General features: G+C 60.3%; 1 protein-coding gene across 5 annotated transcripts in view; it reads left to right on the forward strand.

The window, feature by feature from the left end:
* The first annotated feature begins 708 nt into the window (after positions 1–708).
* The window catches only part of LOC118256732 (uncharacterized), a 62,435-nt gene continuing 36,243 nt past the window's right edge, over positions 709–26,900 (forward strand). The window contains exons 1-3 of one of the 5 annotated variants that reach the window (XM_035563947.2): positions 1,319–2,356; positions 13,724–13,772; positions 14,585–15,212. The gene's annotated coding sequence lies outside the window, so the exon portion shown is untranslated. Of the gene's footprint in view, positions 742–1,318; positions 2,357–13,171; positions 13,205–13,723; positions 13,773–14,584; positions 15,213–18,485; positions 18,519–26,900 lie in introns of those variants that run through there. The other 4 variants (XM_050716998.1, XM_050716999.1, XM_050717000.1 and 1 more) reach the window with 4 other exon arrangements.

Genomic DNA, 26,900 nt, shown 5'->3' on the forward strand with positions numbered 1-26,900 from the left:
GAATGCTGCCTGGTTCCTGTGAAAGGGGTTGTAGAGGAGAGAAGCTTTCAATATTCAAAGCTGAAGCAAAAGCCTGGGGATTGTTGCTTCTAGAAACACCCCAGTTCTCTTGTCTGCACTCTCTGCATGGTGTTGAGCTAAAAACCAGATTAAAAAAAAAAAAACCACAGCTGGTGCTTGTCCTGCTGCCTGTCTACTTTGTTGTTTTTTGCCCCTCCCCTTTCCCAGGTGATTGGGTTTGGGTGGTGGGCGGGGCCAAATGGTATATGAGCCCCAGGCAAGGCATGAGGGAGCTCATTGTGCCTGGGCTGCTCTTAGGGGTAAGTGCTTTGTTTTTCCTTCTGTCAGTTGCAGGGTTCTTTAGGTGGGTTGGAGTCTATGGACTGATGCGTACCGGTCTCTACTTGGAAACACACACCTTTTCGAGGTAGGGGCTAGGAGGGTCTTTTAGAGGAGAGCAATCTGTGTAGTAGGAGTAGGTGCCTTTATTGCGTGCAGCTCTTCTTCAGGGGATGAAATTGTTAGAGCATGTTTAGGGCTAGGATGGTAATGTTAGCTTGTGTGTTGTAGGTCCCTGAGGATTTTCACAGATTGATGGGGCTTGTTGTGAGTCTTGGCCTGTATGTCAACTATTATCCAAGTTCCAAGTGTGGTGGTGAAGTGATGGAGCAGGGTTTAGGAGAACTGGATCCTGGAAGCTCCCTGTGCAAGCATGTATCTGAAAAGAGCAGCAGTAGGCAGGTAAGGTGGAGTCTTTTTCAGGGTGAGGGACGCTTTGTTATATTTCTGGAGCTTTTGCCTGCGGTTTGGCTGGCTGTAGAGTCTTTAGAGCTTGCAGCCTTCTAGATGTGAAGTGCTTGGAATTCACGTACTAGAGGTATGTTTAGGAGGGGTTGCCGGCTAACTTGTGTTTGGGAAATGGTGGGGTACGGTTCCTTTTTCTGGGGTTCTATTTTAATCTGTAGATATATCAAGGCATTTGCGTAACTGTCCAGAGGATTGACAAAGAGCCTCAGTATGCATGGCAAGGGCCTTGACTGCATAAGGGCAGTCTAAGGAAGAGGCTGAGCAGGGTCACCTTTTTCAGCTGTAAAGGATAAGTCTGTGATTAGCCCTGCTGGGGCTGCTGTGCATTCATGGCCTTTGTGGACCTGAGGGTGTTTTTTTTTTCTGGCTGTGGTCTCTGTGCTTGAGACCTCTGCAAGGAGCTGTACTGTTTGCGTGTCCGTCATGGGCATGACCTTCTCTTTGTTTCTTGTAGGCCAGGTCACTGGGCATGGACTAAGCTGGAAACTGGAAAGAGACACGAGGGTGAGTGGATGGCAGTGTGGGCCCTGAGTTGGTGGGTGGATTGTGTTAGTCTGTTTGGTCTGTCGGGCAGGCTTTGCAAGCACTTGGGACAGCATTGTGCATCTCCTGCCGCGTTGCTGAGGGGCGTCAGGGGGTCCAGTTCCTGAAATGCTGACCCATCAGCATAGGCTTTTGGTTTTCAGATAGCCTACTCAAGTGTGTGATTTTTGCTGTGAGTGATGTTATTTCATGGAATTGATTTTTCTGTTTTGGTGTGTAATCTGTGATGCTCCTAGATTTTTCTTCCTATGTGAAAGAAAAGTTTAATGCCAGCTGAAAAAGATGAGTTACTTGCTTGGTCATAGTGTCCTCTCAATATTCAAAGCTGAAGCAAAAGCCTGGGGATTGTTGCTTCTAGAAACACCCCAGTTCTCTTGTCTGCACTCTCTGCATGGTGTTGAGCTAAAAACCAGATTAAAAAAAAAAAAACCACAGCTGGTGCTTGTCCTGCTGCCTGTCTACTTTGTTGTTTTTTGCCCCTCCCCTTTCCCAGGTGATTGGGTTTGGGTGGTGGGCGGGGCCAAATGGTATATGAGCCCCAGGCAAGGCATGAGGGAGCTCATTGTGCCTGGGCTGCTCTTAGGGGTAAGTGCTTTGTTTTTCCTTCTGTCAGTTGCAGGGTTCTTTAGGTGGGTTGGAGTCTATGGACTGATGCGTACCGGTCTCTACTTGGAAACACACACCTTTTCGAGGTAGGGGCTAGGAGGGTCTTTTAGAGGAGAGCAATCTGTGTAGTAGGAGTAGGTGCCTTTATTGCGTGCAGCTCTTCTTCAGGGGATGAAATTGTTCGAGCATGTTTAGGGCTAGGATGGTAATGTTAGCTTGTGTGTTGTAGGTCCCTGAGGATTTTCACAGATTGATGGGGCTTGTTGTGAGTCTTGGCCTGTATGTCAACTATTATCCAAGTTCCAAGTGTGGTGGTGAAGTGATGGAGCAGGGTTTAGGAGAACTGGATCCTGGAAGCTCCCTGTGCAAGCATGTATCTGAAAAGAGCAGCAGTAGGCAGGTAAGGTGGAGTCTTTTTCAGGGTGAGGGACGCTTTGTTATATTTCTGGAGCTTTTGCCTGCGGTTTGGCTGGCTGTAGAGTCTTTAGAGCTTGCAGCCTTCTAGATGTGAAGTGCTTGGAATTCACGTACTAGAGGTATGTTTAGGAGGGGTTGCCGGCTAACTTGTGTTTGGGAAATGGTGGGGTACGGTTCCTTTTTCTGGGGTTCTATTTTAATCTGTAGATATATCAAGGCATTTGCGTAACTGTCCAGAGGATTGACAAAGAGCCTCAGTATGCATGGCAAGGGCCTTGACTGCATAAGGGCAGTCTAAGGAAGAGGCTGAGCAGGGTCACCTTTTTCAGCTGTAAAGGATAAGTCTGTGATTAGCCCTGCTGGGGCTGCTGTGCATTCATGGCCTTTGTGGACCTGAGGGTGTTTTTTTTTTCTGGCTGTGGTCTCTGTGCTTGAGACCTCTGCAAGGAGCTGTAGTCCTGTACTCGCCGGGGTGGGTCCTCCGGGGTGACCGGGGTCCGCCGGGGTCACCGGGGTGGTCCCAGGGCGACCGGGGGCCGGGGTCACCGGGGTGGTCCTCCAGGGCGACCGGGGGCCCGCCGGGGGTCACCGGGGTGGGTCCTCCAGGGCGACCGGGGGCCCGCCGGGGGTCACCGGGGTGGGTCCTCCATGATGCCCAGACGTCAGCCGTGGGCCACCTGGATGGGTCCTCCGGGGAGACCGTGCACCCGCCGGGGGTCACCGGGATGGGTCCTCCAGGGCATCCGGGAGCCCGTCGGGGGTCACCGGGATGGGTCCTCCGGGGTGTCCCGGGGCCGTCTGCGGGTCATCAGGTGGGTTCCTTCGGGGCACCCGGGATACCGCCGGGGGACACCGGGGTGGGTCCTCTGGGGTGCCCGGGGTTCCGCCTGGGGTCACCGGGGTGGGTCCTCCGGGGCGTCCTGGGGCCCGCCGGGGGTCACCGGGGTGGGTCCTGCAGGGCGACCGGGGACCCACCGGGGGTCACCATGGGGGGTCCTTCGGGGCGCCCGGGGAACCGCCGGGGTAGAGCGGAGGGGGTCCTCTGGGGGGCCCGGGGTTCTGCCGGGGGTCACCGGGGTGGGTCCTCCGGGGCGCCCTGGGGCCCGCCGGGGGTCACCGGGGTGGGTTCTCTGGGGCGCCCGTGGGCACGCCGGGGGTCATCGGAGTGGGTCCTCCGGGGCGCCCGGGGGTCCACCGAGGGTCACCGGGGTGGGTCTACCACGGAACTCAGGGGCCCGCCGGGGGACACCGGGATGGGTCCTCTGGGGCGCCTGGGGTTCCGCCGGGGGTCACCGGATTGGGTCCTCCGTGGCGCCTGGGTGCCCACCGGGGGTCACCAGGGTGGGTCCTCCGGGGCCGCCGGGGGTCACCGGGGTGGGTCGTCTGGGGTGCCCCTGGGCACGCTGGGGGTCACCGGGATGGGTGTTCCAGGGCGCCCAGGGGCCCACCGGGGGTCACCGGGGTGGGTCCTCCGGGGCGACCCGGGGCCCTCTGCAGGTCACCAGGGTAGGTCCTCCGGGGCCCCTGGCATACCGCCACAGGACACCGGAGGGGGTCCTCTGGGGTGCCCGGGGTTCCGCCAGGGGTCACTGGGGTTTGTCCTCTGGGGCACCCGGGGGCCCGCCGAGGGTGACCGGGGTGGATCCTCCGGGGTGCCGGGGGGTCCGCCGCAGGTCACCGCAGTGGGTCCTCCGGGGCGCCCGGGTGCCCGCCGGGGGTGACTGGGCTGAGTTCTCCGGGGCGCCTGAGGGCCCGCCGGGGGTCACCGGGGTTGGTCCTCCGGGGCGCCCAAGGACCCATTGGGCGTCACCGGGGTGGGTCGTCCGGGGCGCCCGTGCACCTGCCGTGGGTCACCGGGGAGGGTCCTCCAGGGCACCCGGGGGCCCGTTGTGGGTCACCGGGGTGAGACTTCCAGGGCGCTCGGGGGCCGCCGGGGGTTACCGGGGTGGGTCCACCGGAGCGCCCGGTGGCCCATCGGGGGTCACCAGCGCGGGACATCCAGGGCGCCCGGGTGTCCACCAGGTGCCACCAGGATGGGTCCTCCAGGGCACCCGGGGGCCTGTCGGGGGTGACGGGGATGGGTCCTCCAGGGCTCCCGGGGGCCCGCCAGTAGTCACCGGGGTGGCTCCTCCAGGGCGCCCGTGGGCCCGCTTGGAGTCCCCGGGGTGGGTCCTCCTGGGCGCCCGGGGCTCTGCACGGTGTCACCGGGGTTAGTCCTCTGGGACGCCCGGAGGCGCGCTGTGCGTCACTTGGGTGGGTCCTATGGGGCGCCCGTGCACCTGCTGGGGGTCACCGGGGAGGGTCCTCCGGGGTGCCCGGGGGCCCGTCGGGGGTCACCGGGGTGGGTCCTCCAGGGCGCCCGGGGGCCCGCCAGGGGTCACCGGGGTGGGTCCTCCAGGGCGCCCGGGGGCCCACCGGGGGTCACCGGGTTGGGTCCATTAGGGCGCCCGGGTGCCTGTCGGGGGTGACCGGGATGGGTCCTCCAGGGCGCCTGGGGGCCCGCCGGTAGTCACCGGGGTTGGTCATCTTGGGCGCCCTGGGGTCCGCCGGTGGTCACCGGGGTTGGTCCTCCGGGGTCCCGGGGGCCTGCCGGGGGTCACCAGGGTGGGTCCTCCAGGGCCCCTGAGGGCCCGCCGGGGGTCACTGGGGTGGTTCCTCCGGGGCGCCCGAGTGCCCACCGGGGGTAACCGGGGTTGGTCCTCCGGGGTGACAGGGGTCTGTTGGGGGTCACCGGGGTGGGTCCTCCGGGGCCGCAGGGGGTCCACCGGGGGGTCACCGGGGTGGGTCGTCCGGGGAGCCCAGCGGCGTGTCGGTTGTCATCGGGATGGGTCCTCCGCGGTGCCCGTGGGCCCGCTGTGGGTCACCGTTGTGGGTCCTCTGGGGCGCCCGGGCGACCCGTCGGGGGTCACCGGCATGTGTCCTCCGAGGCGCCTGATATAGTGTCACAGCAGGTTGTCCTCCGGGGCACCTGGGTGTCCCAAAGGATGTCACCAGGCAGTTTTCCATCGGAGCACCCCCTTTACGCCAGAGGTCACCAGAGGCTGGGCACTGAGGCATCCGGGAGTGCCTACACTGTCAGAGGGGGTGGTCGCCTGGGGCACTTGGGAGGGTGTTCCACAGTCTGTCACCAGGAGCTCTACACTGGGACACATGTAGTTCTCAAATACTGTCACCGGGGGTTGTCCTCTGGGGCAAATATGGGATACAAATACTCTCACCGCCGGTTCTCCTCCTCCTCCTCTGGGGGCCTGCGCTTTTGGGCCTGTCTGTAGCATTTGGCACCTGCATTAATACTTTTTTTGGCATATGTTTAGGCTTTTGGGGCCTAGCTGTAGTGCTTGGGGCCTGTGTCTGGGGTTTTCTGTAGCGTTTTGGTCGCGTGTTTGTGATTTGGGCCCTGTATCCAGGGTTTTGCCTTTTCTGTAGTTTTCAGCTTTGTGCTTGTTTCTTTGTTGGCTGTCTGGGGTTAGGGGCAGTTTGAGGTTTGGATCATTAGTCAGTGTCATTAGCGATGGGGAGTTGATGTGAAGGGTTAGGGTTGTGGTTAGAGTTGTTAAGGGTAAAGGGAATAAGGATTTTCAGGTAAGGGGATCAAGGTTGTGGGAATAAAAATGTTTTTGCACAGAGTTACATCATTTAGAGGGAAGGAAGGTGGTATTGAGATATGCTTGCAGCGATAAGAAAGCTTAACAGACAAACTTGTAAAATGCAGACAACCACACTCCTTAGAGCAATTGGGTGGAAATCACAGTGTAAGTAAATCACAGTGTAATCACTCCGGGCGCCCCGTTGGACCCAGCCCGGTAAGCCCCGACGGCCCCCGGTCGCCCCGGAGGACCCACCCCGGTGACCCCCGGCAGACCGCCCGGTGCCCCGGAGGACCCACCCCGGTGAACCCCAGTGGACACCCGGGCTCCACGGAGGAACCACCCCAGTGACCCCCCGGCGGGCCCCAGGGCGCCCATGAGAACCCACTCCGTTGACCCCCGGCAGGCCCCCGGGCGCCCCGGAGGACCCACACTGGTGACCCCCAGCAGGCTCCTGGGCGCCCTGGAGGACCCACCCCAGTGACCCCCGAAGGATCCCCGGGGGCCCCGGAGGAGCCACCCCGGTGATCCCTGGTGGGCCTCACGGCGCTGCGGAGGACCGACCCCGGTAACCCCCGGCGGTCCTCGGGTCGCCCCGGAGGACGCACCTGGTGACCACCGTCGGGCCCACGGTCACCACGGAGGACCCACCCCGGTGAAGCCTAGTGGACACCCGGGCTCCCCGCAGGACCCACCCCGGTGACCCCCTGTGGACCCCCGGGCGTGCTGGAGGAACCACCCCGGTGACCCCCGGCGGGCCCCCGGGCACCCTGGAGGAACCACCCCGGTGACCCCTGGCGGACACCCGGGCACTCCGGAGGACCCACCCCGGGGACCCCCGGCGGGCCCCCGGGCACCCCGGTGGACCCACCGCGGTGACCCCCGGCAGCACCCAGGCGCCCCGGAGGACCCACCCTGGTGACCCCTGGCGGGTACCCAGGCGCCCCGGAGGACCCACCCCTGTGACCCCCGGCGGGCCCCTGTGCGCCCCAGAGGGACACACCGTGGTGACCCCCCGCGGGCCCACGGGCGCCCCGGAGGACCCACTCTGGTGATCCCTGGCGGACCCCCAGGCGCCCCGAAGGACCCCCCCCAGTGACCCCCGGCAGGCCCCCCAGACGCCCCGGAGGACCCACCCCGATGACCCCCGGCAGACCCCCCTGCGCCCCAGAGATCCCACCCCGGTGACCCCCGGTGCGCCCCCGGTTGCCCCAGAGGACCCACCAGGCTGATCCCCGGTGGGCCCACGGGTGCCCCGGAGGACCCACCCCGGTGACCCCCGGCGGACCCACGGGCGCCCTGGAGGACCCACCTCAGTGATCCCCGCCGGGCCTCCGGGCACCCGGCAGGACCCACCCCGGTGAGCCCCGGCTGGCCCCTGGTCGCCGCGGAGGATCCACCCCGGTGACCCCCGTCGGGCCCCCGGCCGCCCCAGAGGACCCACCCTGGTGACCCCCGGCGGGCCCCCAGTTGCCCTGGAGGACGCACCCCGGTGACCCCCGGGGGCCCCTGGGCACCCCGGAGGACCCACCCCTGTGACCCCCGGCGGGCCCACGGGCGCCCCGGAGGACCCACCCCAGTGACCCCCAGCGGACCCGTAGGCACCCTGGAGGACCCACCCAGGTGACCCCGGGCGGACCCCCGGGCGCCCCGGAGGACCCACCCTGGTGACCCCCGGCGGGCCCCTGGGAGCCCCGAAGGACCCACCCTGCTTACCCCCGGCAGACCCCCGGGCGCCCCGGAGGACCCACCCCGGTGGCCCCTGGCGGATCCCCGGTCTCCCTGGAGGACCCACCCCGGTGACCCCTGGCGAAGCCCCGGTCGCTCCGGAGGACCTACCCCGGTGACCCCCGGCGGGACCTAGTAGGTGGCGGGAACTAGTCGGTGGCTTGTGGGATGCCTGCCGTTGCAATCGTGAATAAAAATGCTACTTCATTGAGATCCTTGCCTGAGCCTATGTTATTGGTTACAGAGTGTTTCTAACAAGGTGTTAGGGTTTTAAGGTTTTAGGGCTAAGGCACTAGGGTTGGGTTTCAGGGTTAGGGTTTTCAGGGTTTAGGGTTAGGATTTTAAGGTGGTTAGGGCTGGAATTGTAATAGGGTTTGGGGGTTAGTGTGTTAGGGCTTTAGAGTTTTTTGGGCTTTAGTGTTGATAGGGTTTTTAGGGTTAGGGTCTTAGGGTTTTATTTGTGGTCAGGTATTTAGGGTTAGGGTTTTAAGGTTTTAATTTTTTTTTTCAGGTTAAGGTCTCCAGGGTTAGGGTTTTGAGGGTCTTAATTTTTTGGGTTAGGGATTTTAGGCATAGGTCTTTAGGGGTTTAGTGTGTTAAATTTTATTGGGTTAGGGCTGTAAGGGTTTCTAGGGTTTTTAGGGTTAGGTTCAGGGGTTAGGATTAGATAGGTGGGGGCCTTAGATAGGGTTAGGGGTGAGCGTTGGTAGGGGTTAGGCCTAATATTATGGCGGAAGGCCAAAATAGGTGGGCCCCCCCCCCAAAATTGAGGGGTCGAAGCCCCAAATTAGGGGAAGGAACCTCCAAATTGTGGGGTCCCCCAAAATCCGGTGGAAGAACTCTAATATTAGGGGGAAACCCAAAAAAGGATGGTGGGGGACTCTAAAATTGGGGGGACCCCCAAAATTGGGGTTAAAGCCCCAGAACTCGGGGGGCGAAGCCCCAAATTAAGGAACCTCCAAAATGTGGTGAGAAGCCCAACATTGGGGGAAAGAACCTTTATATTAGGGCGGCAGGCCAAAAAAGGATGGTGGGGGACCCCAAAATTGTGGGGGGCTTGGAATTGGGGGGGAATCCCCAAAATGGAGGGGGAACCCCGAAACTGCGAAGCCCCAAATTAGGGGAAGGAACCCCAAAATTGTGGGGAAGAACCCTGAAATGGAGAGGTTAAAACCCAAAACTGATGGGAAACCCCCAAAACGGGGGAAAACCTCCATAAACACAAAACGGAAGGAGTAATGTAAGAGCAAATAATGGCGTCCTACGGCAAGCAGTGAGGCTCAATTTTCCGGGGAGTGCTGGGAAATGTAGTTCTTGGGCACTGGGTTTCCGGGAGGCCATGTTGTCTTCCCATTGCATGTCGGGAGGTGTAGTTCTCGAGAAACCGCGTACCGGGCGGCCATGTTGGGAGTCCGGGGAATGCCGGGAGATGTAGTTCTCGGGCACTGGACTTCCGGGAGGCCATGCTGGTTGCCCCGAGCATGCCGGGAGATGTAGTTCTCGGGCACTGGGCTTCCGGGAGGCCATATTGGATTAGGGTTCGGGTTAGGGTTAGGGTTAGGGTCATTAGGGTTAGGGTCATTAGGGTTAGGGTTAGGGCTAGGGCTAGGGTTAGGGCGTTACGGTTAGGGCGTTAGGGTTAGGGGGTTATGGTTGGGTTAGGGTTAGGGTTAGGGTTTAGGGTTAGGGTTAGGGTTAGGGGTTAGGGTTAGGGTTTTTAGGCCTAGGTTTATGCCTAGTGTTAGGCCTAGGCCTAGGGTTAGACCTACGTTTAGGCCTAAGCCTAGGGTTAGGGTTAGGGTTAGGTTTAGGGTTTAGGGTTTAGGGTTAGGATTTTTAGGCCTAGGTTTAGGCCTAATGTTAGGCCTAGGCCTAGGCATAGACCTACTGTTAGGCCTAAGCCTAAGTTTTGGCCTAGGCCTAGGCCTAGGCCTAGGCTTTGGGTTGGGGTTAGGGTTAGGGTTTAGGGTTAGGGTTAGGGTTAGGGTTAGGGTTTAGGGTTAGAGTTCGGGTTAGGGTTAGGGTTAACTTTTAGGGTTAGGGTTAGGGTTAGGGTTTAAGGTTAGTGTTAGGGTTAGGGTTAGGGTTTAGGGTTAGGGTTTAGGGTTAGTGTTAGGGTTAGGGTTTGGGTTAGGGTTAGGGTTGGGGTTAGGGTTAGGGTTGGGGTTAGGGTTAGGGTAGGTTAGGGTTAGGGTTACTCAGAGGCATACAGTGGTAACCAGGCTAGAATAAGAGAAAGTGGGAACCAATAAGGAGGAGTTGTTAGGCTCGGATGGCCTATAGAGGGCTATGCGTGATCAAAAGGAATGCACCAATCAGAAGTCTGTAACTGTTTGCCAGCCATGTGCAGCGTGTGTAGGGGCCCAGAAAAACTATATAAGATCTGGCATTGGCACAATAAAGTTTCTCCATTTCTCGACTATCTTGGAGTCTGTGTTGTCATTCCCTTCAAATAGTGACCCCAACGTGATAAGGGGTAGAGCAGTGCTGTATGAGCGTCCGGAGGGAACCCAGCCGAATGAATCAAGCTTGCAGCTGGACTGCAGCTTCAACTGTGGGACATCACCTGAAGGACAGGTGAGCAGCTGGGCATTCACAATGGGAGCCAGTATCTCAGCAGCAGAAGAGGCAATAGTAAAATTATTAACGCAATTATTAATAAAAAGGGGTGTAAAATATGACCCATTTAAAATAAAGCTACTATCGAAGTTTTCTGCAAAAACAAGGGGTCCCCTTGACGGTCTCAGCTGTGTTCGATGTAAAGACTTGGGAACAAGGGGGGAGATAGTGTGGGAGGCAGCATCAAGTGGGGATACAAACGCTGCTGGGCTGCGGGCCCTCACCTTGCTCCTCCCCACTGCCGGAGGGCAGCGCCATGGCGGTGGGCAGGGTCTGGCACCAGTGGCAGTCCCCGGAGCAAGGCAGGAGCTCACTGGAGAGGAAGAGCCCTGGCTCGCCGGACCTGCAGAGCTGACAAGTTAAGACCACCTTCAATCAAGCCCTTCCAGTATTATTCACCGGACTTCCTCGTTGGACACACTTGCTGCTCCCTATCTTGCTGGACAGTGGCCTCGTGATAATCATGGCCAAGCTGTTCCATGTATGAGAGACAAAGCCACTCAGACTGAAAGTGCCTGGGCTGAATAATATTTAGAAAAGAAGAGAGGCTCACACAAACGTTCAGCATCGTGGGGCAATCAAATGGTTTTGCAAGATGTCTTTTGTATGAAAAGGTGTATTTTATAACAAAGACTTTTGTGGTGTGTAGCAGATAGTGTTTAAAAGACACTCTTCTGGTGACAATTCTCTCCCCCCTTTCCCCACACACTTTTTTTAGGAGGGAAGTTTCTTTCTACTTGGCTGTTTTACAGCTACTGGGACCAAAGGATTGCTGAAGTATTTCGGCAGTCTCAAATTATGTGACCTTGCTGAACAGCCTCAGCCCTAAACAAAAGGGCTGTCCTTTCCTTGCTTGATGTGGTAGTCCTGTAGCAACAAATTTAAGTACTTGAGACAGTAAAAGATAATGATTATTTTGTTTATCGCGTTTGTTGCAATTATAATAGTTACACCATGCCTGCTGCAATGATTGCAAAAAAAATGATTAATTGTTCGTTGCACACAATTCCCCTTGTAGAAACAAAAAAGGGGGAATTATGTCACCTGTTCGGTGACAAACTGGAGCTGAATGATATGGTGATGCACTAAGGGTTAAGAAGAAGGTTACTCAGAGGCATAGAGTGGTAACCAGGCTAGAAGAAGAGAAAGTGGGAACCAATAAGGAGGAGTTGTTAGGCTCGGACGGGCCTATAGCAGGCTATGTGTGATCAAAAGGAATGCACCAATCAGAAGTCTGTAACTGTTTGCCAGCCATGTGCAGCTGTGTGTAGGGGCTCAGAAAAACTATATAAGATCTGGCATTGGGACAATAAAGGGTCTCCATTTCTTGACTAGTCTTGGAGTCTGTGTCGTCATTCCCTTCACCTCAGGGTGTGCTTTTCTCTTGTCTCTGCGGGTGCCTAGTGCAGTCTTGGACAGGGAAATCCCCATGTCACGGAGCAGTGAGGGAAGGTGAGAGTGTTGTCAGCGAGGTCATCCCTTATCGGAAGCAAAGGGAAAGACGTTCAGGTGCTTCCCTCTGAGGGTCTGAGGTGAGGCTGTTTGGGCCAGAGGAGTGGTGTGGCAGGTGGTTGCTTGCAAGCACAGTGGTCATTTTGTCCTTTTGTGTTGCCAGGTGGCATGGGTGATGCTGTCTACTCCTTTTGAGCTTGGATCTAATTTCCAGGTACAGAGGCAAGTGGACTGCTGTTTTAAAAGGATAAAATGAAATATGGAGTCACTTCTGTTGTTGAGGGATGGGTGCTAATGCTGGCAGCTGAATGTTTATCTTCTGTGTTTTTCTTTGTTCAGGCGGAAACGCAGTGTGCGATACGGAATGTCATGACCCGAGCTGCCTCTGGAGTGACTCTGGTGGGCGATGAAGAGATGCAGCAGTTGCTTTTGGGGTGCGGTTGTCACTGCAGTTACTTTACTACATCAAATAGAGTAAAATTCCAGTTTGCCTTTTCGAGGTGCTGTAAGTGGCTAAAGAGACCAGATGGAAGCATCTGCTCTGTGGGGTAGGTAAGCTGCTGAGGTAAAGGAGGGGATGAGAGTAACTGACCTACGGGTGCTGTGGCTTTTGCTGCTGTGGTTGCTTTCTCTTCTGTTTATCAGGTGCCACAGGCAAGGTGGACTGTGATAGTCTTTAGAATCGGAGCAAAGCAGGTCACTTGAATGCTGCCTGGTTCCTGAGAAAGGGGTTGTAGAGGAGAGAAGCTTTCAATATTGAAAGCTGAAGCAAAAGCCTGGGGATTGTTGCTTCTAGAAACACCCCAGTTCTCTTGTCTGCCCTCTGCATGGTGTTGAGCTGAAAACCAGATGAAAAAAAAATAGAAAACCACAGCTGGTGCTTGTCCTGCTGCCTGTCTACTTTGTTGTTTTTTGCCCCTCCCCTTTCCCAGGTGATTGGGTTTGGGTGGTGGGCGGGGCCAAATGGTATATGAGCCCCAGGCAAGGCATGAGGGAGCTCATTGTGCCTGGGCTGCTCTTAGGGGTAAGTGCTTTGTTTTTCCTTCTGTCAGTTGCAGGGTTCTTTAGGTGGGTTGGAGTCTATGGACTGATGCGTACCGGTCTCTACTTGGAAATACACACCTTTTCGAGGTAGGGGCTAGGAGGGTCTTTTAGAGGAGAGCAATCTGTGTAGTAGGAGTAGGTGCCTTTATTGCGTGCAGCTCTTCTTCAGGGGATGAAATTGTTAGAGCATGTTTAGGGCTAGGATGGTAATGTTAGCTTGTGTGTTGTAGGTCCCTGAGGATTTTCACAGATTGATGGGGCTTGTTGTGAGTCTTGGCCTGTATGTCAACTATTATCCAAGTTCCAAGTGTGGTGGTGAAGTGATGGAGCAGGGTTTAGGAGAACTGGATCCTGGAAGCTCCCTGTGCAAGCATGTATCTGAAAAGAGCAGCAGTAGGCAGGTAAGGTGTAGTCTTTTTCAGGGTGAGGGACGCTTTGTTATATTTCTGGAGCTTTTGCCTGCGGTTTGGCTGGCTGTAGAGTCTTTAGAGCTTGCAGCCTTCTAGATGTGAAGTGCTTGGAATTCACGTACTAGAGGTATGTTTAGGAGGGGTTGCCGGCTGACTTGTGTTTGGGAAATGGTGGGGTACGGTTCCTTTTTCTGGGGTTCTATTTTAATCTGTAGATATATCAAGGCATTTGCGTAACTGTCCAGAGGATTGACAAAGAGCCTCAGTATGCATGGCAAGGGCCTTGACTGCATAAGGGCAGTCTAAGGAAGAGGCTGAGCAGGGTCACCTTTTTCAGCTGTAAAGGATAAGTCTGTGATTCCCCCTGCTGGGGCTGCTGTGCATTCATGGCCTTTGTGGACCTGAGGGTGTTTTTTTTTCTGGCTGTGGTCTCTGTGCTTGAGACCTCTGCAAGGAGCTGTACTGTTTGCGTGTCCATCATGGGCATGACCTTCTCTTTGTTTCTTGTAGGCCAGGTCATGGGCATGGACTAAGCTGGAAACTGGAAAGAGACACGAGGGTGAGTGGATGGCAGTGTGGGCCCTGAGTTGGTGGGTGGATTGTGTTAGTCTGTTTGGTCTGTCGGGCAGGCTTTGCAAGCACTTGGGACAGCATTGTGCATCTCCTGCCGCGTTGCTGAGGGGCGTCAGGGGGTCCAGTTCCTGAAATGCTGACCCATCAGCATAGGCTTTTGGTTTTCAGATAGCCTACTCAAGTGTGTGATTTTTGCTGTGAGTGATGTTATTTCATGGAATTGATTTTTCTGTTTTGGTGTGTAATCTGTGATGCTCCTAGATTTTTCTTCCTATGTGAAAGAAAGGTTTAATGCCAGCTGAAAAAGATGAGTTACTTGCTTGGTCATAGTGTCCTCTCAATATTCAAAGCTGAAGCAAAAGCCTGGGGATTGTTGCTTCTAGAAACACCCCAGTTCTCTTGTCTGCACTCTCTGCATGGTGTTGAGCTGAAAACCAGATGAAAAAAAAATAGAAAAACACAGCTGGTGCTTGTCCTGCTGCCTGTCTACTTTGTTGTTTTTTGCCCCTCCCCTTTCCCAGGTGATTGGGTTTGGGTGGTGGGCGGGGCCAAATGGTATATGAGCCCCAGGCAAGGCATGAGGGAGCTCATTGTGCCTGGGCTGCTCTTAGGGGTAAGTGCTTTGTTTTTCCTTCTGTCAGTTGCAGGGTTCTTTAGGTGGGTCGGAGTCTCTGGATTTCTAGATTGTAAGTGCTTGGAATTCACTTGATAGAGGGATATTTAGCAGAGGTTGTTGGCTCGCTCCTTTTTGGGATGGTGGGGTCCACTTCTGTTTTGGGGTTATATTTTAATCTCTAGGTGCATCAAACCACTCGTGTAACTCTCCAGAGGACTAAAAAGAGCTTGATTACACACTGCAAGAGGCTTGACCACAGGTGCAGTATTACCAAGAGACTGAGCAGGGTCATATCATTTTTCATCTGTAAAGGGTAGGTCTGTGATTACCCCTGCTGGGGCTGCTGTGTGTGCATGGCTTTTTGGTGTTTGTGGAGCTCAGTTGTTTTTTTTGTGTGTATGTTCCTACTTTTTTTTGAAGGGCAAATAGTGTGTGTGCTGAGTGTGGTTGGCAAGAGGAGGTGGGGAGCTGTTCAGGACTGGTAGGTTTGGTTTCTAGGAGCGTGCGGCATCCTTCCTGAAGTGCGATGTGACTGATTGTTGGGCGGGAATGTTCCAGCTCGTGTGTCTTAATGTAGCTTGTGTAGTGTGTTTTGTGTGGCCTGGGCAGAGTTTGGTGCGGAGCTGTGAGTGAAGAATCTGTTAGAGCTGGTGAGCAGCTGAAGTAAAGGAGCTGGTAAGAGAGGTATTGCAGCAGGTACGCTGTGGTTGTGAGGTGCCTCAGTATGGGTGACCTGTTTGGTGAGAAACTGGAGCTGATTGATACGGCGGTGCACTAAGGGTTGAGAAGAAGGTTACTCAGAGGCATAGAGTGGTAACCAGGCTAGAAGAAGAGAAAGTGGGAACCAATAAGGAGGAGTTGTTAGGCTCGGACTGGCCTATAGAGGGCTATGCGTGATCAAAAGGAATGCACCAATCAGAAGTCTGTAACTGTTTGCCAGCCATGTGCAGCGTGTGTAGGGGCCCAGAAAAACTATATAAGATCTGGCATTGGAACAATAAAGTTTCTCCATTTCTCGACTATCTTGGAGTCTGTGTTGTCATTCCCTTCAAATAGTGACCCCAACGTGATAAGGGGTAGAGCAGTGCTGTATGAGCGTCCGGAGGGAACCCAGCCGAATGAATCAAGCTTGCAGCTGGACTGCAGCTTCAACCTGTGGGACATCACCTGAAGGACAGGTGAGCAGCTGGGCATTCACAATGGGAGCCAGTATCTCAGCAGCAGAAGAGGCAATAGTAAAATTATTAACGCAATTATTAATAAAAAGGGGTGTAAAATATGACCCATTTAAAATAAAGCTACTATCGAAGTTTTTGCAAAAACAAGGGGTCCCCTTGACGGTCTCAGCTGTGTTCGATGTAAAGACTTGGGAACAAGGGGGGAGAAAGTGTGGGAGGCAGCATCAAGTGGGGATACAAACGCTGCTGGGCTGCGGGCCCTCACCTTGCTCCTCCCCACTGCCGGAGGGCAGCGCCATGGCGGTGGGCAGGGTCCGGCACCAGTGGCAGTCCCCGGAGCAAGGCAGGAGCTCACTGGAGAGGAAGAGCCCTGGCTCGCCGGACTGCAGAGCTGACAAGTTAAGACCACCTTCATCAAGCCCTTCCAGTATTATTCACCGGACTTCCTCGTTGGACACACTTGCTGCTCCCTATCTTGCTGGACAGTGGCCTCGTGATAATCATGGCCAAGCTGTTCCATGTATGAGAGACAAAGCCACTCAGACTGAAAGTGCCTGGGCTGAATAATATTTAGAAAAGAAGAGAGGCTCACACAAACGTTCAGCATCGTGGGGCAATCAAATGGTTTTGCAAGGATGTCTTTTGTATGAAAAGGTGTATTTTATAACAAAGACTTTTGTGGTGTGTAGCAGATAGTGTTTAAAAGACACTCTTCTGGTGACAATTCTCTCCCCCCTTTCCCCACACACTTTTTTTAGGAGGGAAGTTTCTTTCTACTTGGCTGTTTTACAGCTACTGGGACCAAAGGATTGCTGAAGTATTTCGGCAGTCTCAAATTATGTGACCTTGCTGAACAGCCTCAGCCCTAAACAAAAGGGCTGTCCTTTCCTTGCTTGATGTGGTAGTCCTGTAGCAACAAATTTAAGTACTTGAGACAGTAAAAGATGAATGATTATTTTGTTTATCGCGTTTGTTGCAATTATAATAGTTACACCATGCCTGCTGCAATGATTGCAAAAAAAATGATTAATTGTTCGTTGCACACAATTGCCCTTGTAGAAACAAAAAAGGGGGAATTATGTCACCGTTTCGGTGACAAACTGGAGCTGAATGATATGGTGATGCACTAAGGGTTAAGAAGAAGGTTACTCAGAGGCATAGAGTGGTAACCAGGCTAGAAGAAGAGAAAGTGGGAACCAATAAGGAGGAGTTGTTAGGCTCGGACGGGCCTATAGCAGGCTATGTGTGATCAAAAGGAATGCATCCAATCAGAAGTCTGTAACTGTTTGCCAGCCATGTGCAGCGTGTGTAGGGGCTCAGAAAAACTATATAAGATCTGGCATTGGGACAAGAAAGGGTCTCCATTTCTTGACTGTCTTGGAGTCTGTGTCGTCATTCCCTTCACCTCAGGGTGTGCTTTTCTCTTGTCTCTGCGGGTGCCTAGTGCAGTCTTGGACAGGGAAATCCCCATGTCACGGAGCAGTGAGGGAAGGTGAGAGTGTTGTCAGCGAGGTCATCCCTTATCGGAAGCAAAGGGAAAGACTTTCAGGTGCTTCCCTCTGAGGGTCTGAGGTGAGGCTGTTTGAGCCAGAGGAGTGGTGTGGCAGGTGGTTGCTTGCAAGCACAGTGGTCATTTTGTCCTTTTGTGTTGCCAGGTGGCATGGGTGATGCTGTCTACTCCTTTTGAGCTTGGATCTAATTTCCAGGTACAGAGGCAAGTGGACTGCTGTTTTAAAAGGATAAAATGAAATATGGAGTCACTTCTGTTGTTGAGGGATGGGTGCTAATGCTGGCAGCTGAATGTTTATCTTCTGTGTTTTTCTTTGTTCAGGCGGAAACGCAGTGTGCGATACGGAATGTCATGACCCGAGCTGCCTCTGGAGTGACTCTGGTGGGCGATGAAGAGATGCAGCAGTTGCTTTTGGGGTGCGGTTGTCACTGCAGTTACTTTACTACATCAAATAGAGTAAAATTCCAGTTTGCCTTTTCGAGGTGCTGTAAGTGGCTAAAGAGACCAGATGGAAGCATCTGCTCTGTGGGGTAGGTAAGCTGCTGAGGTAAAGGAGGGGATGAGAGTAACTGACCTACGGGTGCTGTGGCTTTTGCTGCTGTGGTTGCTTTCTCTTCTGTTTATCAGGTGCCACAGGCAAGGTGGACTGTGATAGTCTTTAGAATCGGAGCAAAGCAGGTCACTTGAATGCTGCCTGGTTCCTGAGAAAGGGGTTGTAGAGGAGAGAAGCTTTCAATATTGAAAGCTGAAGCAAAAGCCTGGGGATTGTTGCTTCTAGAAACACCCCAGTTCTCTTGTCTGCCCTCTGCATGGTGTTGAGCTGAAAACCAGATGAAAAAAAAATAGAAAAACCACAGCTGGTGCTTGTCCTGCTGCCTGTCTACTTTGTTGTTTTTTGCCCCTCCCCTTTCCCAGGTGATTGGGTTTGGGTGGTGGGCGGGGCCAAATGGTATATGAGCCCCAGGCAAGGCATGAGGGAGCTCATTGTGCCTGGGCTGCTCTTAGGGGTAAGTGCTTTGTTTTTCCTTCTGTCAGTTGCAGGGTTCTTTAGGTGGGTTGGAGTCTATGGACTGATGCGTACCGGTCTCTACTTGGAAACACACACCTTTTCGAGGTAGGGGCTAGGAGGGTCTTTTAGAGGAGAGCAATCTGTGTAGTAGGAGTAGGTGCCTTTATTGCGTGCAGCTCTTCTTCAGGGGATGAAATTGTTAGAGCATGTTTAGGGCTAGGATGGTAATGTTAGCTTGTGTGTTGTAGGTCCCTGAGGATTTTCACAGATTGATGGGGCTTGTTGTGAGTCTTGGCCTGTATGTCAACTATTATCCAAGTTCCAAGTGTGGTGGTGAAGTGATGGAGCAGGGTTTAGGAGAACTGGATCCTGGAAGCTCCCTGTGCAAGCATGTATCTGAAAAGAGCAGCAGTAGGCAGGTAAGGTGTAGTCTTTTTCAGGGTGAGGGACACTTTGTTATATTTCTGGAGCTTTTGCCTGCGGTTTGGCTGGCTGTAGAGTCTTTAGAGCTTGCAGCCTTCTAGATGTGAAGTGCTTGGAATTCACGTACTAGAGGTATGTTTAGGAGGGGTTGCTGGCTGACTTGTGTTTGGGAAATGGTGGGGTACAGTTCCTGTTTTTGGGGTTCTATTTTAATCTGTAGATATATCAAGGCATTTGCGTAACTGTCCAGAGGATTGACAAAGAGCCTCAGTATGCATGGCAAGGGCCTTGACTGCATAAGGGCAGTATAAGGAAGAGGCTGAGCAGGGTCACCTTTTTCAGCTGTAAAGGATAAGTCTGTGATTCCCCCTGCTGGGGCTGCTGTGCATTCATGGCCTTTGTGGACCTGAGGGTGTTTTTTTTTCTGGCTGTGGTCTCTGTGCTTGAGACCTCTGCAAGGAGCTGTAGTCCTGTACTCGCCGGGGTGGGTCCTCCGGGGTGACCGGGGGTCCGCCGGGGGTCACCGGGGTTGGTCCTCTGGGCCGACCGTGCACCTGCCGGGGATCTCCGGGATGGGTCCTCCGGGGAGCCCGTGGGCCTGCTGTTTGTCACCGGTGTGGGTCCTCCGGGGCCATCGTGCACCTGCCGGGGATCACCGGGACGGGTCCTCCGCGGCGCCCTGGAACCTGTCGGGGGTCACCATGGTGGGTCCTCCGGGGTGACCGGGAACCTGTCGGGCATCACCGGGTTATGTCCTCTGAGGAGCCCGGGAACTCGTCGGGGGGGGTGGGGGGGGGTCAGCGTGGTGGGTCCTCCAGGGCGCCTAGAACTCCACCTGTGGTCACCGGGATGGGTCCTCCGGGGCGCCCGTGTACCCGTTGGGGGGTCACCGGTGTGCGTCCTCCGAGGAGCCCATTTTCCCGCTGTTTTTTCACCGGTGTGGGTCCTCCGTGGTGACGGTGCATCTGCCGGGGGTCACCGTGATGGGTCCTCCGTGGTGACCGGGAACCCGTCGGGGGTCACCGGGGTGTGTCCTCCGGGCAGCCCGTGGAACCCGTCGGGGTTCACTGGTGTGCATCCTCCGGGGAGCCCGTGGGCCCGCTGTGGGTCACCGGTGTGGGTCCTCTGGGCCGACCGTGCACCTGCCGGGGATCTCCAGGATGGGTCCTCCGGGGAGCCCGTGGGCCCGCTGTTTGTCACCGGTGTGGGTCCTCCGGGGCGATCGTGCACCTGCTGGGGATCGCCGTGGTGGGTCCTCCGGGGCGCCCGGGAACCTGTCGGGGGTCACCGTGGTGGGTCCTCCGGGGTGACCGGGAACCCGTCGGGGGGGTCAGCGTCGTGGGTCCTCCAGGGCGCCTAGGACTCCGCCTGTGGTCACTGGGGTGGGTCCTCTGGGGTGACCGGGAACCCATCGGGGGTCACCGGGGTGTGTCCTCCAGGGCGCCTAGGACTCCGCCGGTGGTCACCGGGTTGGGTCCTCTGGGGCGCCCGTGCATGTGCCGGAGATCTCCGGGATGGGTCCTCCGGGGCGCCCGTGTACCCGTTGGGGGGTCACCGGTGTGCGTCCTCCGAGGAGCCCATTTTCCCGCTGTTTGTCACCGGGGTGGGTCCTCCATGGTGCCTGGAGGTCCACCGGGGGTCACCGGGGTGGGTCCTCCATGGTGCCTGGAGGTCCACCGGGGGTCACCGGGGTGGGTCCTCTGGGGCGACCGGGGACCTGCCGGGGGTCACCTGGGTAAGTCCACCAGAGAGCCCGGGGGCCCATCGGGGGTCACCAGTGCAGGTCCTCCAGGGCGCACGCTGGTCTGCCGGGGGTCACCGGGGTGGGTCCTCCGGGGCGCACGGCGGCCCGTCGGGGGTCACTGGGGTGGGTCCTCCGGGGCGACCCGGGGCCCTCCGTGGGTCACCGGGATAGGTCCTCTGGGGCACCCGGGGGCCCGCCGGGTGTCACCGGGGTGGGTCCTCCGGGGCGACCCAGGGGCCCGCCGGCGGTGACTGGGGTGGGTCCTCCGGGGCGCCCCGGGGCCCGTTGGGGGTCACCGGGGTGGGTCCTCTGGGGCGACCCCGGGCTCTCCGCGGCTCATTGGGTGGGGTCCTCCGGGGCGCCTGGGTACTGCTGGGGGTTACCGGGGTGGGTTCTCCGGAGCACCTGAGGGCGCGCTGGGGGTCACCGGGGTGCATCGTCCAGGCCACCCTGGCGCCCGTCGGGGGTCAGCGGGGAGGGTCCTCCGGGGCGCCCGGGGGCCCGTCGGGGGGTCACCGGGGTGAGACCTCCGAGGCGCCCGGGGGCCCGCCGGGGGTCACCGGGGTGGGTCCTCCAGGGCGACCGGGGGCCCGCCGGGGGTCACCGGGGTGGGTCCTCCAGGGCGACCGGGGGCCCGCCGGGCGTCACCGGGGTGGGTCCTCCAGGGCGACCGGGGACCCGCCGGTGGTTACCGGGGTGGGTCCACCGGAGCGCCCGGGGGCCCATCAGGGATCACCAGGGAGGGTCCTCCAGGGAGCATGGTGGTCCGCTGGGAAGTCACCGAGGTGGGTTTTCCATGGTGCCTGGACGTCCGGCAGGGGCCACCAGGATGGGTCCTCCAGGGCGCCCAGGGACCCTTCGGGGGTCACCGGGGTGGGTCATCCGGGACGCCCGGGGGCCGTCCGGGGGTCACCGGGGTGGGTGCTCCGGGGCGCCTAAGGGCCCGCTGCGGGTCACCGTGGTGGGTCCTCTGGGGCGCCCAGGGGTCCGCTGGGGGTCACCAGGGTGGGTCCTCCGGGGCGCCCGGGGGTACCGCCGGGGGAGAACGGCGGGGGTCCTCTGGGGCACCAGGGGTTCTGCCAGGAGTCACCGGGGTGGGTCCTCCGGAGCACCTGGGGGCCCGCCGGGGGTGACCGGGGTGGGTCCTCCGGGGCGCCCGGGGGCACGCCGGTGGTCACCGGGTTGGGTCCTCCGGAGCACCCGGGGGCACGCCAGGGATCACCGGGGTGGGTCTCCGGGGCGACCCGGGGCCCTCCGTGGGTCATCGGGGGGGGTCTTCCGGGGTGCCCGGGGTACTGCTGGGGGACCCCGGGGCGCGTCACCTGCGGTGCCCTGGGTTCCGCCAGGGGTCACCGGGGTGGGTCCTCCGGGGCGCCTGGGGGCCCGCCGAGGGTCACCGGGTAGGTTCTTTGGGGCGCCTGAGGGCCTGCCGGGGGTCACTGGGGTGGGTCCTCCATGGAGCCCAGACGTCTGCCGGGGGCCACCAGGATGGGTCCTCCGGGGAGCCCTTGCACCCCCCGGGGGTCATCGGGGTGCGTCCTCCCAGGCGTCCAGGGGCCCGCTGGGGGTCCACCGGGGTGGGTCGTCCGGGGTGCCCGTGGGCCCGCTGGGGGTCACCGGGATGGGTGTTCTAGGGCGCCCAGGGGCCCGCCGGGGTGGGTCCTCTGGGGTGACCCGGGGCCTTCTGCGGGTCACCGGGGTAGGTCCTCTGGGGCGCCCGGGGGACTCCGGGGGGGGTCCTCGCTGGCGCCCGGGGTTCCACCAGGTGTCAGCGGGGTGCATCCTCCGGGGCGCCCGTGGGCCCGCCAGGGGTCACCGGCGTGGGTTCCCCGAGACGCCCAGGGGCCCGCCGGGGGTCACCGGTGTTGGCTCTCCGGGGCGCCCGGGGGTCTGCCGGGTGTCACCTGGGTGGGTCCTCCGGGGCGACCGGGGTCCTCCGGGTGTCACCGGGGAGGGTCCTCCAGGGCGCCCGGTGACTCATCGGGGGTAACCGGGGTGGGTCCTTCGGGGCGCCCGGGGAACCGCCGGGGTAGAGCGGAGGGGGTCCTCTGGGGCGCCCTGGGGCCCGCCGGGGGTCACCGGGGTGGGTCCTCCGGGGCGCCCTGGGGCCCGCCGGGGGTCACCGGGGTGGGTTCTCCGGGGCGCCCGTGGGCACGCCGGGGGTCATCGGAGTGGGTCCTCCGGGGCGCCCGGGGGTCCACCGAGGGTCACTGGGGTGGGTCTACCACGGAACTCAGGGGCCCGCCGGGGGACACCGGGATGGGTCCTCTGGGGCGCCTGGGGTTCCGCCGGGGGTCACCGGATTGGGTCCTCCGTGGCGCCTGGGTGCCCACCGGGGGTCACCAGGGTGGGTCCTCCGGGGGCCGCCGGGGGTCACCGGGGTGGGTCGTCTGGGGTGCCCCTGGGCACGCTGGGGGTCACCGGGATGGGTGTCCCAGGGCTCCCAGGGGCCCGCCGGGGGTCACCGGGGTGGGTCCTCCGGGGTGACCCGGGGCCCTCTGCAGGTCACCAGGGTAGGTCCTCCGGTGCCCCTGGCATACCGCCACGGGACACCGGAGGGGGTCCTCTGGGGTGCCCGGGGTTCCGCCAGGGGTCACTGGGGTTTGTCCTCCGGGGCACCCGGGGGCCCGCCGAGGGTGACCGGGGTGGATCCTCCGGGGTGCCGGGGGGTCCGCCGCGGGTCACCGCAGTGGGTCCTCCGGGGCGCCCGGGTGCCCGCCGGGGGTGACCGGGCTGAGTTCTCCGGGGCGCCTGAGGGCCCGCCGGGGGTCACCGGGGTTGGTCCTCCGGGGCGCCCAAGGACCCATTGGGCGTCACCGGGGTGGGTCGTCCGGAGCGCCCGTGCACCTGCCGTGGGTCACCGGGGAGGGTCCTCCAGGGCACCCGGGGGCCCGTTGTGGGTCACCGGGGTGAGACTTCCAGGGCGCTCGGGGGCCGCCGGGGGTTACCGGGGTGGGTCCACCGGAGCGCCCGGTGGCCCATCGGGGGTCACCAGCGCGGGACATCCAGGGCGCCCGGGGGTCCACCAGGTGCCACCAGGATGGGTCCTCCAGGGCACCCGGGGGCCTGTCGGGGGTGACGGGGATGGGTCCTCCAGGGCTCCCGGGGGCCCGCCGGTAGTCACCGGGGTGGCTCCTCCAGGGCGCCCGTGGGCCCGCTTGGAGTCCCCCGGGTGGGTCCTCCTGGGCGCCCGGGGCTCTGCACGGTGTCACCGGGGTTAGTCCTCTGGGACGCCCGGAGGCGCGCTGTGCGTCACTTGGGTGGGTCCTACGGGGCGCCCGTGCACCTGCTGGGGGTCACCGGGGAGGGTCCTCCGTGGCGCCCGGGGGCCCGTCGGGGGTCACCGGGGTGAGTCCACCGGAGCGTCCGGAGGCCCATCGGGGGTCACCAGGGCGGGTCCTCCAGGGCGCACGGTGGTCCGCCGGGGGTCACCGGGGTGGGTCCTCCATGGCGCCTGTACGCCCGCCAGGGGCCACCGGGATGGGTCCTCCGAGGAGCACGTGCGCCCGCCGGGGTTCACCGGGGTGGGTCCTCCAGGGCGCCCGGGGGCCCGCCAGGGGTCACCGGGGTGGGTCCTCCAGGGCGCCCGGGGGCCCACCGGGGGTCACCGGGTTGGGTCCATTAGGGCGCCCGGGTGCCTGTCGGGGGTGACCGGGATGGGTCCTCCAGGGCGCCTGGGGGCCCGCCGGTAGTCACCGGGGTTGGTCATCTTGGGCACCCTGGGGTCCGCCGGTGGTCACCGGGGTTGGTCCTCCGGGGTCCCGGGGGCCCGCCGGGGGTCACCGGGGTGGGTCCTCCAGGGCCCCTGAGGGCCCGCCGGGGGTCACTGGGGTGGTTCCTCCGGGGTGCCCGAGTGCCCACCGGGGGTAACCGGGGTTGGTCCTCCGGGGTGACAGGGGTCTGTTGGGGGTCACCGGGGTGGGTCCTCCGGGGCCGCAGGGGGTCCACCGGGGGGTCACCGGGGTGGGTCGTCCGGGGAGCCCAGCGGCGTGTCGGTTGTCATCGGGATGGGTCCTCCGCGGTGCCCGTGGGCCCGCTGTGGGTCACCGTTGTGGGTCCTCTGGGGCGCCCGGGCGACCCGTCGGGGGTCACCGGCATGTGTCCTCCGAGGCGCCTGATATAGTGTCACAGCAGGTTGTCCTCCGGGGCACCTGGGTGTCCCAAAGGATGTCACCAGGCAGTTTTCCATCGGAGCACCCCCTTTACGCCAGAGGTCACCAGAGGCTGGGCACTGAGGCATCCGGGAGTGCCTACACTGTCAGAGGGGGTGGTCGCCTGGGGCACTTGGGAGGGTGTTCCACAGTCTGTCACCAGGAGCTCTACACTGGGACACATGTAGTTCTCAAATACTGTCACCGGGGGTTGTCCTCTGGGGCAAATATGGGATACAAATACTCTCACCGCCGGTTCTCCTCCTCCTCCTCTGGGGGCCTGCGCTTTTGGGCCTGTCTGTAGCATTTGGCACCTGCATTAATACTTTTTTTGGCATATGTTTAGGCTTTTGGGGCCTAGCTGTAGTGCTTGGGGCCTGTGTCTGGGGTTTTCTGTAGCGTTTTGGTCGCGTGTTTGTGATTTGGGCCCTGTATCCAGGGTTTTGCCTTTTCTGTAGTTTTCAGCTTTGTGCTTGTTTCTTTGTTGGCTGTCTGGGGTTAGGGGCAGTTTGAGGTTTGGATCATTAGTCAGTGTCATTAGCGATGGGGAGTTGATGTGAAGGGTTAGGGTTGTGGTTAGAGTTGTTAAGGGTAAAGGGAATAAGGATTTTCAGGTAAGGGGATCAAGGTTGTGGGAATAAAAATGTTTTTGCACAGAGTTACATCATTTAGAGGGAAGGAAGGTGGTATTGAGATATGCTTGCAGCGATAAGAAAGCTTAACAGACAAACTTGTAAAATGCAGACAACCACACTCCTTAGAGCAATTGGGTGGAAATCACAGTGTAAGTAAATCACAGTGTAATCACTCCGGGCGCCCCGTTGGACCCAGCCCGGTAAGCCCCGACGGCCCCCGGTCGCCCCGGAGGACCCACCCCGGTGACCCCAGGCAGACCGCCCGGAGCCCCGGAGGACCCACCCCGGTGAACCCCAGTGGACACCCGGGCTCCACGGAGGAACCACCCCAGTGACCCCCGGCGGGCCCCAGGGCGCCCGTGAGAACCCACTCCGTTGACCCCCGGCAGGCCCCCGGGTGCCCCGGAGGACCCACACTGGTGACCCCCAGCAGGCTCCCGGGCGCCCTGGAGGACCCACCCCAGTGACCCCCGAAGGATCCCCGGGGGCCCCGGAGGAGCCACCCCGGTGATCCCTGGTGGGCCTCACGGCGCTGCGGAGGACCGACCCCGGTAACCCCCGGCGGTCCTCGGGTCGCCCCGGAGGACGCACCTGGTGACCACCGTCGGGCCCACGGTCACCACGGAGGACCCACCCCGGTGAAGCCTAGTGGACACCCGGGCTCCCCGCAGGACCCACCCCGGTGACCCCCTGTGGACCCCCGGGCGCGCTGGAGGAACCACCCCGGTGACCCCCGGCGGGCCCCCGGGCACCCTGGAGGAACCACCCCGGTGACCCCTGGCGGACACCCGGGCACTCCGGAGGACCCACCCCGGGGACCCCCGGCGGGCCCCCGGGCACCCCGGTGGACCCACCGCGGTGACCCCCGGCAGCACCCAGGCGCCCCGGAGGACCCACCCTGGTGACCCCTGGCGGGTACCCAGGCGCCCCGGAGGACCCACCCCTGTGACCCCCGGCGGGCCCCTGTGCGCCCCAGAGGGACACACCGTGGTGACCCCCCGCGGGCCCACGGGCGCCCCGGAGGACCCACTCTGGTGATCCCTGGCGGACCCCCGGGCGCCCCGAAGGACCCCCCCCCAGTGACCCCCGGCAGGCCCCCCAGACGCCCCGGAGGACCCACCCCGATGACCCCCGGCAGACCCCCCTGCGCCCCAGAGATCCCACCCCGGTGACCCCCGGTGCGCCCCTGGTTGCCCCAGAGGACCCACCAGGCTGATCCCCGGCGGGCCCACGGGTGCCCCGGAGGACCCACCCCGGTGACCCCCGGCGGACCCACGGGCGCCCTGGAGGACCCACCTCAGTGATCCCCGCCGGGCCTCCGGGCACCCGGCAGGACCCACCCCGGTGAGCCCCGGCTGGCCCCTGGTCGCTGCGGAGGATCCACCCCGGTGACCCCCGTCGGGCCCCCGGCCGCCCCAGAGGACCCACCCTGGTGACCCCCGGCGGGCCCCCAGTTGCCCTGGAGGACGCACCCCGGTGACCCCCGGGGGCCCCTGGGCACCCCGGAGGACCCACCCCTGTGACCCCCGGCGGGCCCACGGGCGCCCCGGAGGACCCACCCCAGTGACCCCCAGCGGACCCGTAGGCACCCTGGAGGACCCACCCAGGTGACCCCGGGCGGACCCCGGCGCCCAGGAGGACCCACCCTGGTGACCCCCGGCGGGCCCCTGGGAGCCCCGAAGGACCCACCCTGCTTACCCCCGGCAGACCCCCGGTCTCCCTGGAGGACCCACCCCGGTGCCCCCTGGCGGATCCCCGGTCTCCCTGGAGGACCCACCCCGGTGACCCCTGGCGAAGCCCCGGTCGCTCCGGAGGACCTACCCCGGTGACCCCCGGCGGGACCTAGTA

Source organism: Cygnus atratus, unplaced genomic scaffold (assembly GCF_013377495.2).
Source record: "Cygnus atratus isolate AKBS03 ecotype Queensland, Australia unplaced genomic scaffold, CAtr_DNAZoo_HiC_assembly HiC_scaffold_78, whole genome shotgun sequence".
NCBI classification, from domain to species: Eukaryota; Metazoa; Chordata; class Aves; order Anseriformes; family Anatidae; genus Cygnus; species Cygnus atratus.